The following is a 16330-nucleotide window of genomic DNA, read 5'->3' as shown; positions in this document are numbered from 1 at the left end:
ATCGGCGCGATGGTTGCCACGTTTGCTCACTTCAGACAATAAGCGCAACCGTGAAACCACTTCAGAGCAGTGTTTGACGCTATTTAAGTGTGATCCAAAGGAGTTTTTACGTCGTTTCATAACCGTCAACAAAATATGGATTCACTGGTATACACAAGAAACCAAGGAACAGTCGAAAGAGTGAACAGCACCCGGCGAATGTGCTCCGAAGAAGGCGAAGACTGTCCAATCGGCCGGAAAGGTGATGGCCAGCATTTTCTGGGATTCACAAGGTGTGATCTACATCGACTACTTGGAGAAGGGCAAAACGATCACAGGGCCCTATTAGGCCGAATTATTGGGTCAATTCGACGCCAAATTGAAGAAAAAACGACCCCCTTTGGCAAAGAAAAAAGTGCTCTTCCACCATGACAACGCACCGGCTCACACCTCCGCCGTCGCCATGGCCAAATTGGTAGAATTGGGCTACGAACTGTTGCCCCATCAACCGTATTCTCCAGATTTGGCACCGTGCGACTACTATTTGTTTCCAAACTTGAAAAAGACACTCTCTGGGCAGAAATTTAAGTCTAATGAGCAGGTCATCGCCGCCATGGAAGCCTATTTTGCAGACCTCGAGAAAAGTTATTTTTCAGACGGGTTAAAGAAGTTGGAGCATCTCTGGGTCAAGCGTATTGACCTAAAAGGAGACTATGTAGAGAAATAAATTGCCACTTTTCCAAAATTTTCCTTTTTCTTTTGTAGGCTAAGTACTTATCGGACTGCCCACTATTATTACAAAAAAGGTTAATCCCTTAAAGAAGTTATTGTTGATTAAAAAAACTAATTATTAAAATGTCCATAAAATATTATTTTAATAAAAGTGGAACGAAATTGTTCAGACGTTTCTGATTTCATCAGGGTGTATCCCTAAATGGTCTTTTGGAAGAGACGGCGTGGAGACCTACCCAACCTGGCTCCAATCTCAGATGAAACAAACCAAAATCCAAATTCGGCTAACTTAAATCATACCCCAACATAAATGGTTATTGTAATCTCCTTTGATTTCTGAGGGATCCTATCCTATAACTTATTAACAGGTGACTAAAAAACATCCCCAATTAGTTTACCGTTCTCGTTATGTAGAAAAAAGAGTAAAAGATCTTGTGAAAGGTCAGATTAGGCACAAAAAATTGACTTAAAGAAGAAAAAGCCTTATCTTTTAATGAGTTGTTTAAACTGGCAGTTTAAACACTGTACATCTGTACAACCACACACTGTCTATTGCTATTATTGTTATTTGACCTTACATTCTTACATTTTGCAGAATCCCATTTTAAAATCTTACAAAACAAATATGATATTTCTCAAATGTAATAATTAGTTGTAACTTTGCAACATATTAATTATTAATCTATAACTAAATTAACAAGTAATTATTCTGATGTGTTTAAATATTTACAATCTGCAAATTTATCATTGCAAATTCACTGTATTAGCGGAAAATTGCAGGTGAAATTTCAATGCGAGTTTACGCTTTAAACTCTACGTTGCGTTGGCTTCCGGCAACTATTATAATACTTGATTGTATTTAGATATTGATTATTAATAGCGATAATTTTAATAGTATATGAACAAAACGACGGGTAGTAAAGAAAGTGAAACCATCACATAAATTAACACAACTAGAAATTATTAAAAAAATTCACTTCAATGAATTCAATCAATGAATGAAATCAATTAAACTGAAGCGAGCTGACACAGCTATGGAATAAACAAAATATATCAGTGCAAGAAACAATTACGTTACTGGAATAAAAATACAAAAAAGGACGTAAAAATCAACAACAAAAATGGAAAATAGGGCTCCAAAACAAATCCGAACTAGCCCCTCGTAACAACTAAAAAGGATAAAGGAAAAAAGGCAACTCAACAATAATAATTGAAAACGTTTGGGGAGAATGGAACTGCTACAGACCAAATCGGACCGTAGTTTCCTCCAGGGATTCCTTTCTTCGGCTGCTCTCCACCAGTTATCCAACATCAATTTTTCTATAGCATCGATACTCTTGCTCTTATACAAAATAACCAAAAAAATGTTTATTCTGCAACAAAGAATGAATGAATGTAACTAGATGGCAATTACTAAGGGTGACGTACAGTTTGTTGAACAATATATTGTGGATTACTATATCGTAAGCGGCAGGTCAGTTGTTGCAGAAATGCTTCTCTTTCTTCTTCCTCTTTACAGGGACGCGCCAAGTAACTTAGGCGCCGGCCGTGCGTCGTGCAAAATATTGATAAGCGCCTGTATCAAAATTTCCAGGGTCGAAATATCAATCACTCCTTCACATTTCAACGTGGAAAACTATGAAATTTTTTCTACATCTACCCAGATTTTTTTTGAAGGAAACGATAAGTACATAGTACACTTATAAAAAATAATATTTATATTCTTCTTCCTTCTTGTATGCAGACTTTAAAGCATGTTTCTTCTTCAATATTAGCCTCCTAAATTGTTTAGATTATCACACCATCTTATTCTTGGTCTGTCAATAATTATTATTCGTCCATTTGGTGACTTATTTCGTACTATTCGTACTATCCTATCCTCTGCCATTGTACTAATGTGTTCGTTCCACTCCTGTTTCCGTTTTGTCACCCATTCATTTTATGTCTTCTACATTGCATGATCTTCTTATCTTTTCGCTTCTCTCCCTATTCAACAAGCTTTTGCCTGATATTCGTCGAAGTATTTTCATCTCTGTTGTTTCTAGTAGTCTAGTAGTCATTAAAAATAATTTTTTTAAACTGTATTGCACAATAAAACAGAACAAAATGAAAACTATGTTAAAGTTATAAAACATTACTTAAAATTATTTAAAAAACTGAAGATCAAAAAATAAAACATATTTATATTGCGATTTTTTAAACAAATACACTTATTTTGGTGAAAAACAATACCTACACCCGAAAGGGTAGAAGGTCTAAAGATTATATATATTATGATGAAAACCAACGGATATTTCTTATATAAATTGAACTTTTCTTGCTTTACCTTTGACAAATTCATTAATTAGATTTTCATTATTCAGGTCCTTTAAAAACTCAGATTCTGTAGAAATATGTAATAGCAAGATTTTCTAGCCGGTCCTGACCCATTCTAGATCTGACCCAATCTGAAGCGTTTATTTGAAAAACAACACTTGTCCAAAAAATGAAAATTTTGGCAAATCAAGACAAAAAAAACTGCCCAGCTTTATAAGGAATGTGGATATCAAAATAATCAAAATAATAAATAAATAACTTACTAAAATATATTCGACAATATTGTATTGTGTTGTATACTTTCTGCCATGCTGAACTATTTCTAATAGAAAAGAAACAAACATCACATTATTACTATCAAAGAATGCACAGAACTGATAAATTTAAGGATAAGATCATTCACACTTACAATTACCGTTGACTAAGATGGGACAAGTTTTGTTTTTACAAAAAAACGCATGAACATCTGTTGTTTTTCCAAAACTATCAAACTTTTCTATGCAGTGTTAACTAAATGTGTGAACTGGAGAAAGAAACTACTATTCTAAGGCAAGCCGCACACCAAAGAAACATGAAACGTAAAACATGAATCATGAAACGTAAAACACGTTTCATAAAAATAAAACACAGGTAAACAAATCTTGAAGTCTGCCTACCAATGAAACGAGTGTGATTCATGCTCATAAAACATTTTTATTTTCGGAGAGTTTCATAAATGGCCGGACGTCTATTTGTTTAGCAGTGTTTTATTTCCATGAAACGTGATTTACGTTTCATGTTTCTTTGATGTGCGGCCTGCCTAAGAGAATACTTAATACATAAAGTCGAATTTTCGAAAAATGGACATGTGTTGTTTTTCAAATAAACGCTTCAATTCTTAATTAGTTTTAGTTTAGAAAATGATCTCTCGGCTGAAGCTACAGAAATCAGTACCTATAGGTAATAATTTACGTAACGCAATAGTATTGTTTGTTAATGAGTGGACCAAGTTATTTTTTGCAATGTTTTTTTTATTCAAAAAATATTTATTTTTGAATTTATTTAACTTTGCCAAGTCAAAGGGCGCCTTTAAGACCTTAACGCCGTCGTGCGCCGCACGACCTTGCCCATATGGACAGGATAAGAGTCCCTGCCTCTTTTAAGGCTATGGGTACATAATTCGCAAATATTTTACGTGTATCCCTACTTTTTCTGTCTTTACACGGCAAATTACGTGTAGTAAAATTCACACTGGTATGGATATGTAAACATTACTAGAATGTCATTCTACTTGAAAATGTCATCATTAATTTAAAGAGATGGGTTTTGAATGTTCTTGGATAACTGTTATTTTTATAATTGCAAATTATTAATTCAGTTAATAAATGTGATAATTTTTTCATTAACTATGTATTCAGTGATTGTAATAATTTATTTGTACAATAAAGACTAATACTCAATCGAGAAAAGAGGAAAAGTGTTAAAGTGATTTTTTAATAATATATTGTTATGGAACGCTTACAATTTTGAACATCTTTAACAACAAAATACTTGGATCACAGAATATATTATCCTGATGTATTCTCTGCTTGGATCTTCCACAAATAATACACAATAAATAAGTTTTTATTAAGTTCACGTCTTAAATCAATTATTTATCAAATACACTATATATCAATAATATTTAATCAATAACTCAACATATTCCCGATGCAATGTCAAATATTTAAAATTGTCACTGATTGTCAGTGACTGACTGACAATATATTATGCTGACAATATTATATTCGGCCGAGTGCGTTGTAAGACAAAGATAGATTTGGAAAATCTTACCACGGCATTGTGTTCATTTTTTTCGAATCCTGAAAAAACCAATAAATATTTTTGAAAAATTTAAACGCAGAATGAAAGACTAAATTATTACCGAGGGCCGAAAGTCCCTTAGAATAAATAAAAAGTTTATTTTGAATGATATATTTGAAATTAAAAATCACACTAAATTTTCTCTTAGATTTTCACCCCTGTAACTTATTAAAATAAACATTATAGAAGGTATCAGGGACTTTCGGCCCTCGCTAATAACGTAATTCGAAAAAAATGAATCCCCATTTGAATAGCATTGCAGCCGAAAATACGTACCGATCCTCTTAATGCACTTTTTCTGCGCAGTCGGCCGATACTTCAACCGATTGGTGATTTATCTCTAGTTATTTTGACCACACGGTCTTCCCATTCTGCTTATGCGGTTATTCCATTCTATTTTTCTATTTAGTGTCCATTTGTTAATACACAGTATATTACATTTTCTTCTAATGTCTTCACTCATCTTTCGATCTCTCAGCGTATTTCCAGTAATTCTTCTCAGTACTCTTATATCTGCCGTTTCCAATAGTGTTTGTGTTGTGGCTATATTGGGTCTTGTTTCTGATGCATAATATTATATCATTATTGGTCTTACACTGGCTTTATAAATTCTTGAGTTCATTTCAATGTTAATATGTCGGTTTCGCCTATTGGTGTTATTAAGGCATGCTGCCAGTAAATTTGCTTTTTGTACTTGATTTCTAAGTTCTTTGTCCAGGTTTCCGTAGTTGAACAGTGTAATTCCAAGTTATTTTATTCTCATTGCTTGTTCAATACTGATTTCATCAATATCTATTATACGTCTGATTGGTTCTTTGTTGTTTATTATTGTTTTAGTTTTCTGAGATGATATTGTCATAATTAATTCTTTTGATATTATGTTAAATCTATATGGACTAATCTTTGCAAAATAACTTCATCTTGGGCCATCAATATTGCATTGTTTGCGTAACAGAGTATTTTTACTTCTTTGGTTCCCATTTTGTATCCTCCTTCTTTGTTGACGCTTTTAATAATTTGATCCATAATTAAATTGAAGAGAAGAGCGGGTTCAATGAGTCCGCTGCCTTCCTGCCTTATTCCGCTGCTTATGTCTACTTGTATAGGTTATGTAAGTAAGTAAGTAAGTAAGGTATGCTTTATTGTCAAAATTTTTTACCAATTTGTAGGCGAACAAATATTTTACCAATTTGTAGGCGAACAGAGCAAAAAGAAGGCGAACGAGGAAAAGGGAAAGGGAAAGTAAATCAAAAGTTCTATGCCGCTGCAAATATGTATAAAAGTACTCGAAAGTAATAATTCTGCAAGTCAATTTGCTGAATTCAAATCGTTTATAAAAAAGTCATTCACTGTATAAAAAGCTCTCTCCAGCAAATAAGCTTTCAAGGCCTTGCGAAAAGCGGGAAATGCTGCAATAGATTTGATGTTAGATGGCAGGTGATTGTACATTTTTCTCGAATTGTATAGTATAGAGCACTTAACCAGCTCAGACCGTGGGGTTGGCAGATAAAGATTATGCTCCACGTTTCTAAGGGGATAGTTGTGAGTGGGTCTCTCTGGACCTTCTGATGCATGTTTGCGGATTAAACAAACGGATTCAAAAACAAACAAAGAAGGAAGAGTTAATATTTTAAATTTTTTAAAGAATTCTTGGCAATGAACTCTGCTATTGAGTTTCAGGGAGTAACGAAGAGCTCTCTTTTGTAGTTTAAAAATACGCTCAAATTGAGTAGCACAACATGTACCCCAGAATGAAAGGGCGTACCGAAGATGAGACTCAAAAAGGGCATAATAAACGGTCCTAGATGTTGACAAATTTATTTCCGTAGCAACTGATCTTAGCGCAAAACAAGCAGAACTTAATTTTTTGTGTAAAGCATCAATGTGCAAGTTCCATTTTAGAGACTTATCCACAATAAGCCCTAAGAACTTCACCGATTCAACTACCTCTAGACTGTTGTTATTAAGTACTAAAGGTTGCATCATACTGTTGTAAGGTAGGACTTTGGTTTTAGAAACGTTAAATAACAGGAGATTCGAATCGCACCACGATTTAATGGTGACCAGATCTGTAGCTATGGTATTGCGATGATCCATAATATCCGTGTTACTCCAAGTAATACTAGTATCATCTGCAAAGAGACATATTTTACCTTTAATGTTGAGACTAGAGATGTCATTTATGTATAACAGAAACAATATAGGGCCTAGAACTAAACCCTGAGGTACCCCACATTCTAATTGTCCATCTATTGTTAGTTGTCCATCTATTGTTAGTTGTCCATCTATTCTGACTTACATTTGGTTGTTTTGATAGATGTTTTAATTAATTTTTATGATATCTAGGGGAACTTCTCTATTATAGAGAAGATGGATTACATTTGAGTGTTACCCTGTCAAATGTTGTCTACAAGTCAATCACACATAGAATTGCTGGTCTATTATATTATAGTGATTTCTCAGAATTCTCTAGTGATTTTCTAGTTGCAGAAATTGGCCGGCCTAAATCATATTTATTGTTGGCGAGGATGTTAATCCCAAAAGATGTCAACATTTTTTTGTACTTGACATAATCAATCTCTCGTATAACTTGAGAAACGGACACTACAGAGAGACTCGTCTGTAGCTGCTAGGATTTTCTGGCTTATTCTTTGGATTCTTAATAATATTTAATTTTTACCAGGAAATTGGAATTTTATACGTTTCACACTATGTTTTGTAAAGTTGAAAGCTCCAGTTTTTTTATTCTTGTTTTAAGTACTTAATTTCTTGGTGCATTTATCATTTACACCTGCGGCTTTCCCATTTTTAACCTATTTATATCATCACGGAATTCCTTATACTCGTACTCAAATTACTAGATTCTTCTCAATACTCGGTAGTTGCTCTCCTCATTCGATTTCTTTTAGTTTTTTGTTTTAACTACTGTGCAAAGAAGATGTTTCTACTGGTTTGTTTAGGTAGGTATCCAATCACAATCCTGCTCCAATTTTACAAAGAACTGTGTTATATCTTCTTCTTCAAGTGCCGTCTCCTAATCGGAGGTTGGATATCATCATCACTATCTTTACTCTGTCCACCGCTGCTCTAAAGAGTTCTATAGAACTGCATCTAAACCAGTCCCTTAAATTCTTTAACCATGACACCCTCCTTCTTCCTATACTCCTTCCGCCTCTTATCTTTCCCTGTATTATCAGTCTTAGCATTTCATATCGCGGTCCCCTCATTACGTGTCCCAGATATTATAACTTTATTATTTTTATTGTGTTTATTATTTCGCATTCTTTACCCATTTCTCGCAATACTTCCGTGTTCGTTTTCCTCTGTGTCCATGCTATTCTAAGCATCCTTCTGTAACACCACATTTCAAATGACTGTAGCTTATTTATGTGTTCTTGCTTTAATGTCCAGCTTTAAAGTCCATATTGTAATACTGAGAACACGTAGCATTTTATATACCCACACCTAATTTTTCACGCACGTTTTATATACCTATATCTAATTTTTCAACGATTTTTATTTCTATTTGGAATTATTTCCTTTCGTTGTAATTTTTTTTAAATCTTTTTTTTATTTATTTATTTACTTTTTTTTTATTATTATCCAGATTTAGCCATACGGCTCACACTCCCTCTAAGGGGAAAATTGACTCATCCCAGATACCTACGGTATCAAAAGGATTGAGCTCTGGTGGGACTCTTTCCGTGTTATCGAGCCCTAGGTGACTTGGTATGCAGGTGTATCTTCCAAAAACTTTCGTACACATCTGGCCGTTGCGAGTAGTACAGCTTTCTGCATGGTCTTGTAAAGATATTCATTTAGACTCAGCCTTTTTATGCTTTCGAGGAGGTTCTTCGGAATGACTCTAGTAGTAGACATAACAATAGGTATCGTCTGGGTACTTTGCATTCTCCATTGCCTTCGTATTTGAATTTCTAGATCTCTGTACTTGGCGATCTTTTCAGTGAATTTACTACGTAGATTATTGTTGTTAGGTATCGCTACATCAATTAGTGTTGTTTGTCTTGTTAATTTATTAACTAGTACGAGATCTGGTCTATTATGTGCCACTGTTTGGTCTGTGAGCACAGTGCGGTCCCAGTATAGCTTGTAGTTGCCATCCTCAAGCATACTCTCAGGGACGTATTGATAATACGGGAGATGGTCCGTTTGGAGAAATCCCAGCTTGATAGCTATCTCTTGATGAAGGATTTTTCCCACTACGTCATGCCGTTCCTTGTATTCAGTTGCAGCAAATGCCTGGCAGCCCTCTGTAAGATGTTGGATGGTTTCTTGGGCTTGACATCCATATCGGCATCTGTCGTTTTGAACCTGAGGGTCTTTGATGATATATTTCAGGTAGTTTCTGGTTGGTATAACCTGATCCTGAATGGCCAGTAATGAACCCGTTTCAGGGAACATCTTTCCTGATGTCAACCAGTAGTTCGACGCTATATTGTCGACATAATCTTGGCTGACCTCATTGGGATGTCGCCCGTGCAAAGGTTTACCCATCCAGGCGCGCACTTTTTCGTCCTTAGTAAGGTGGTTTATGCGCAGTTCTGCTTCCCTCATTTTGATCGGTGTTGTGTCATCTACTGCGCAGATAGCGCGATGTAGAGTAGATGTCTCAGCCTGCATCTGAAAATAAGTTCTTAAATTAGCAATTTGTTTATCTAATTGCTCACCTATATCCATACGTCCTCTTCCTCCTAAATACCGGGGTAATGTCGTTCGTTCTACTGCACTTTTAGGGTGGTGTTTTTGTGCCTTTGTGAGGTGTGTTCGTACTTTTCGCTGAGGATGTTCTATATCCGTTTTTGTCCACTTAACAATACCAAATGAATAGCTAAGCGCGGAACAAGCGTAGGTGTTTAGTGCCTTAAACAAATTTTTACTGTTAAGGTGTGAACGAAGCAGCTGTTTTACACTTCTTATAAACTCAGTAGTTATCTCAGTTTTCATTTGCTTATGGTCAATTTTCCGCGCCTGCTTTACTTCAAGATATTTGTACATATCTTTGTCGCCCATGGCCTCGATGTTCTGGCCATTTTGCATATCGAATCCACCGGGCTGTAACTTTCCTCTGACTATATTCAAAACACGGCACTTGTCTAGACCGAACTGCATACTAATATCATTAGAAAATGTTTCTACAGTTTTTAGCATCTCTTCTAGGTGTTCTCGAGTGGAAGCCATTAATTTCAAATCCTCCATATACAACAGATGATTGAGCTTCGCTACCACAGTATTATTGCTTTTAATGCTAAAACCTGAGTCAGTGGAGTTTAATAGCTGGGAAAGGGGGTTCAAAGCTAAACAGAACCACAAAGGACTTAACGAGTCTCCTTGAAATAATCCCCGGTTGATTGCGATATGTTCGGTTTCGATATTGTTTTCTCCAGGTATTTGGAGGTGAATTTTAGTCTTCCAATCTCTCATTATATGCCTTAAAAAGGTCACTATGTTATCATCTACTTTGTATATTTTCAATATATCTATTAGCCATTCATACGGTACTGAATCAAAGGCCTTTTTATAGTCAATAAAAGCAGTAAAAAGGTCCCTTTTTTTAGTGTATGCCTGGTTAGAAATGACTGCGTCGATGATAAGCTGTTCTTTGCAACCCATGGAACCCTTAGCGCATCCTTTCTGTTGCTCTATCATATTGTTTAGAGCACAGTGTTGGTAGATACGCCGGGTTACACAGGATGTGACCAATTTATACAAAGTTGGAAGACAAGTAATTGGGCGGTACTTGGATGGATCTTGGGTGTTATTTTGATCCTTGGGTATTAAATAAGTAGTTCCCTGAGTTAGAAATGATGGTAATTCCTGCGGATTAGAAATAACATGATTAATTAATGTTGATAAGCACTCATGAATACTCCAAAACTTTTTAAGCCAGAAGTTCTGAACTCCGTCTGGTCCAGGAGATTTCCAGTTATGAAGCTCTTTGATGACATTTGAGACTTCTTCAGTCGTGAATGGTTCGTAGTTAGCAGTGACGTAGTGGTGACAGTTGTGCGTCGTATCTTCTATCCAGCCAGCATTGTTGTTAAAAGCAGCTGGTGTGGAAAGTTGATTTCCCCAAAACTCATGAATTTCTTCTTGGCTTGGGTAAGACTTGTCGACACTTTCTACGGTGGAATTGAGTTTTCGGTAGAACGCCTTCTCAGAGTTCTCAAAAAGTGCATTGTCACATTTTCGGTTGTTACTAACTTTATACCTTCTTAATCGTCCTGAATAGACGGAGAGTTTTTGTTTTAATGTATCCAGACACTGTTGGGCTGTGTTATTTTCTGGATCATATCTAGAGTGTCTTGCAGTGCTCCGCATTATTTCTTCAGCTCTTTTAATGACTTTTCTACTTGTTACACCTCTTATATATTCTGTGACTTGCCCAATATACCTACGCAGTAATTCAATTTTTCCGAGAAGTCTTTTTTCCCAGGGTGCAATTCTGTTACCAGTCCTTCCGTTATTAGTACCCCGTCGTGTTCTGATCTTAACGCCCATTACATTGGCAATTGCTGTAGCTGCACAGTAGATTAGCATATGCAGATACTCCAATGTGTGGGCTTCTACGACATAATTGGGTAGGACTTCAGTATTCACAATTTGTAACAGGGCACCTAGTTTCTTACAAGAGTTTATTCGTGGTAGCGGTGGTCTGCTAAGTGGATTTGTTCCATTAAACTCTTGTACGGCACGAGCCATTTCATTTTCTAGACTATCGCACAACTCGTTGTTTTCCTGCTGTGTATTGTCAGGTTGAGTTTCTGGTATGGGAATCTCAGGAATCTGCTCATCAAGGATTTCATTAGGGACTTGATCTAAAACTAGCTCTTGGTTATTAATCTCCCGTTCGACTTCGCTTTTGATCGTATTGCGTCTAGTCTCTGGGATAAGGTTGTTTCTTACGATTACCCGGTATTGATCTGATACTCTTTGCTCCGATACTTATATATCTGGGTACTCCCTGCAAAATTCGGCATACAGCTGTTGTCTGTAGCCGATCGTTTCTTGACCGAGGTTTGTCACCTTATAATAGAAGCGCAAGATGCTTTCGTTAATGGACACAGTCCATTTCATGCACTGCCTCGGTCGTCCCGTTTGAGTGAGCGCCGGCTGATGTTCCGGCGCAGCACTTTCAGCGAGTGGAGCTCTTGCTGTTGTTTGGCTCGCTTGTGGTTGTTGTTCTTGTTGTTGGGCTGTAGCTGTTTGTGTGACAGGGGCCCGCCTCCTCAACACCCTGCCACCGACGTCCCGCATGCTGTCACGTCCAGCGTCGGCTCCAGACGTGCCCTGGCGATCCCCAGGCAGCGGCCCTAAACATAAACTATTAGTCTCCATTCTCATGGGTGTGCATTTTATACCTACTGCCAGGTGTCAGTTTTTGTTCCACGGCAAGTATTCCTGCTACTCTCTGGGTATTGGCGCTACGAATACCCAGAAAGCATCCCCCATTCGCAGGGGGCCGCGCCTGATAGAAGAACTGACATAAAACTCCCACAGGATTATTATTATTATTATGTGCAAAGAAGATAACAGCGTGTAAAAATGTTGCAATACGAATTTTGGTCTATAGTGACGCTCCCTTGTGGATTACAAATCTACTAAACGTGGTTCTTAGCACTAAAAAAATTACCTAATAAATAAGTATTGTAGAGAAAAGTTTCTAATTTCTAGCACAAGTTACAGACAATTAATTTTTTAAAGTTTTACAAAACATTGTAAAGATATATCATATTTTGTCTTGCGCAGGTTTGGTTAGGTCATAAAGAGAAAAAGTTCTGTGTAGCTACAGATCATTTTATTATCATTTACGTGTTATGGTAAGATAGAATGTAAATTTTGCAACATGTCTATATTGTAGGAAATTTTATTTTATTTCATTTTGTATGGGGTACATTCCATGTCAAATCACTCAGGCAAAAAATTTTGGATCTCGTATTTGAGGTCAGGAAGATATTTAAGGTCAAAAAATCTTCTTCTTCTTTTTTCTCAAAATGTTATTTTATGCGATTTTACAGTGATTTGGTGTTTATTTAAACAAATTTGCATTTTCTGTCGTAAAGTATCAATGAAAAACAATATTTTAATAGAAAGGTCTCAAAAATGTCATTATATGGCATTATAACAAGTTATTTTGAATCAAAACAAGTTTTTGATCAAATTTTATAGTGTAAAAAACGTTAAAATACCGTTTTTTACATTTTCCTCCATTCCCAAAATACATCATCATTGATTTGGCTGAAAATTTGCCACAGATAGCCAAAAGATAGGACTTTAAGTGGTTAGAAGGATTTGAATTATATTACAATATCAAAAAAGTTACATGCAGTAATATCAGACTCAAATGTTGTTCTGAAGCTATTTTTTTGTGGCATTTTTACAATTTTAACTATTTATAATGGGAAATAAGCCACAATATTATTAAAAAATGATTTTTATTAACGTTTCGACGCCCAAATCGGGCGCCGTTGTCAAAATACAAAATACTACTAACATAAACAAAAATGTTGTTGCTTAGTAAAAAAAATTCTTCTAATAATTTATTTAATTTGACTCATTTATATCGGCAATTCAGATACATATGATACATTTTAAAGTAGAAGACTTTAAAATGATATTGCCAATATTTATGAGTTGCGTTCCTGGGACGACTTTATTGAAAGATAGTTCATTCGATTACATGAAATCAACCCCAACTCAAGAATATCCGTCACAAAAAAATCATAGCCTGTGATCTGTCTTTAAAAAGACAACCACATGCAACGGTGACATTAAAATTCTCGCGTTAGAAATCTCATAGTAAATCACGAGGGAAAACCGGGAAAAACCTCGTGATACTATCCCGACATCGTAAGTATTTGGTCTTACATTTAATTTACTCTCAAAATTAATACCAAATTCTGACTTTATTATAATTTTGTTTAAATTATAAATAATATCAATAATACATGGATATATAAGTAATACTAAAATATAAAATATGTACTAACTCGACTATTGACTTACTAATTGTGGTATTTTTTTTCTATTGACTTCCTCTTTCAGTATGGGTATCCACATCCTACTGCATTCCACCGAGGAATTTGCGACACAATTGGTTTTGTTTAGCATAATTAGAGCCGCTTCTTTGCTTTTTCTCTTTTTACTATCTGTTTCTTTCAGGACTATACTTGAATCTCTCCACTGAACTCTATGTTCATTATCCCATGCGTGTTGACATATTTGAGATCTATCAAATTCTCTATTTTTAATATAAGATTGATGTTGTGAATGTTGTGAATTGTTGTGAATGCGAACAGTTTTATATAGGTGAAACATCAAGACCATTAAACGTTAGAATAAGTGAACATCAATCTTATATTAAAAATAGAGAATTTGATAGATCTCAAATATGTCAACACGCATGGGATAATGAACATAGAGTTCAGTGGAGAGATTCAAGTATAGTCCTGAAAGAAACAGATAGTAAAAAGAGAAAAATCAAAGAAGCGGCTCTAATTATGCTAAACGAAACCAATTGTGTCGCAAATTCCTCGGTGGAATGCAGTAGGATGTGGATACCCATACTGAAAGAGGAAGTCAATAGAAAGAAAATACCACAATTAGTAAGTCAATAGTCGAGTTAGTACATATTTTATATTTTAGTATTACTTATATATCCATGTATTATTGATATTATTTATAATTTAAACAAAATTATAGTAAAGTCAGAATTTGGTATTAATTTTGAGAGTAAATTAAATGTAAGACCAAATACTTACGATGTCGGGATAGTATCACGAGGTTTTTCCTGGTTTTCCCTCGTGATTTACTATGAGATCTCTAACGCGAGAATTTTAATGTCACCGTTGCATGGGGTTGTCTTTTTAAAGACAGATCACATGCTATGATTTTTTTGTGACGGATATTCTTGAGTTGGGGTTGATTTCATGTAATCGAATGAACTATTTTTCAGTAAAGTCGTCCCAGGAACGCAACTCATAAATATTGGCAATATCATTTTAAAGTCTTCTACTTTAAAATGTATCATATGTATCTGAATTGCCGATATAAATGAGTCAAATTAAATAAATTATTAGAAGAATTTTTTTTACTAAGCAACAACATTTTTGTTTTTGTTAGTAGTATTTTGTATTTTGACAACGGCACCCGATTTGGGCGTCGAAACGTTAATAAAAATCATTTTTTAATAATATTGTGGCTTATTTCCCATTATAAATAGTTAAAATCAGACTTAAAAGTATATATTAGACTAGTCGGGATAGCATTTGACCTTGAATGCCGAGCTGCCCAAAATTTTATTTTTCTGATCTTTAGGGGAGTCAATAGTAGCCTAAATTTAAAATCACGAATGAATTCCTCCGTTACGTTAGCCGCCATCTTTATTTTAAAGGAGAACCTGTTTTGCTCAATATCTCCGCCATTTTTAACTTTTCGACAAAAATGGTAGGAACTGAAATTGTTCCAAATAAATCGTATTTACAATTATTACAATTTCTTTTCAACAATTTTTGTCGTGAGATCGATATTTTCGAGTTAATTGTACTTACAGTAGACGCCTATATTTTTGACTGACTATAATATTGCATGTAACTTTTGGGTATAGTAAAATAATTCAAATCCTTCTCACCCCTTAAAGTCCTATGTTTTGTCTATCTGTGGGCAAATTTTCAGCCAAATCGATTATGATGTATTTTGGGAATGGAGAAAAATGTAAAAAAACGGTATTTTAACGTTTTCTACACTATAAAATTTGATCAAAAGCTTGTTTTGAATCAAAGTAACTTGTTATAATGCCATATAATGACATTTTTGAGTCCCTTCTATTAAAATATGTTTCCCATTGATACTTTACGATAGAAAATGCAAATTTGTATAAATAAACACCAAATCACTGTAAAATCGCATAAAATAACATTTTGAGAAAAAAAGGAGAAGAATATTTTTTGACCTTGAATATCTTATTTTTACGTCCCGCAGAAGCTATATACCAATTTTCAGACAAATCGGAGGTTTAAAATTTTTTTTGCTCCAAAATTGAGTGATTTGAAATGAAATGACCCATGGATAAAATTTTTCCCCCAAAGTCAGTAGTTTTCGAGATAAACCACAAAATGTTTACTCCGCTTTTTCAGCTAGAAAACATATTGTTAGAAAAAGTTACCCTCTCATTACTGTTCTAAACATAGACGATATTCAGCACAAAAAATACAGATATATTATTTTTCAATCCCCTCAGTGCTTAAATTATAAATGTAGTGTGTATTTTAGGTCTTAAAGTTTCAATTGTCCATCTTTAAAAGACTTCCCTTATAAACGAAGAAATTAAACTTTATTGATTATTCAACTTAAATACAAAATCTCAATCCAATTAAATATTTAGTAGTGAAATAGATTTTAACCGATTCCAGTATATAAAAAATATTAAAACCGCTTAAAGGAA

This window comes from Diabrotica virgifera, chromosome 10 (assembly GCF_917563875.1).
Source record: "Diabrotica virgifera virgifera chromosome 10, PGI_DIABVI_V3a".
NCBI lineage: Eukaryota > Metazoa > Arthropoda > Insecta > Coleoptera > Chrysomelidae > Diabrotica > Diabrotica virgifera.
The sequence above is the reverse complement of the archived record's forward strand: the minus strand, read 5'-3'. Positions refer to the sequence as shown.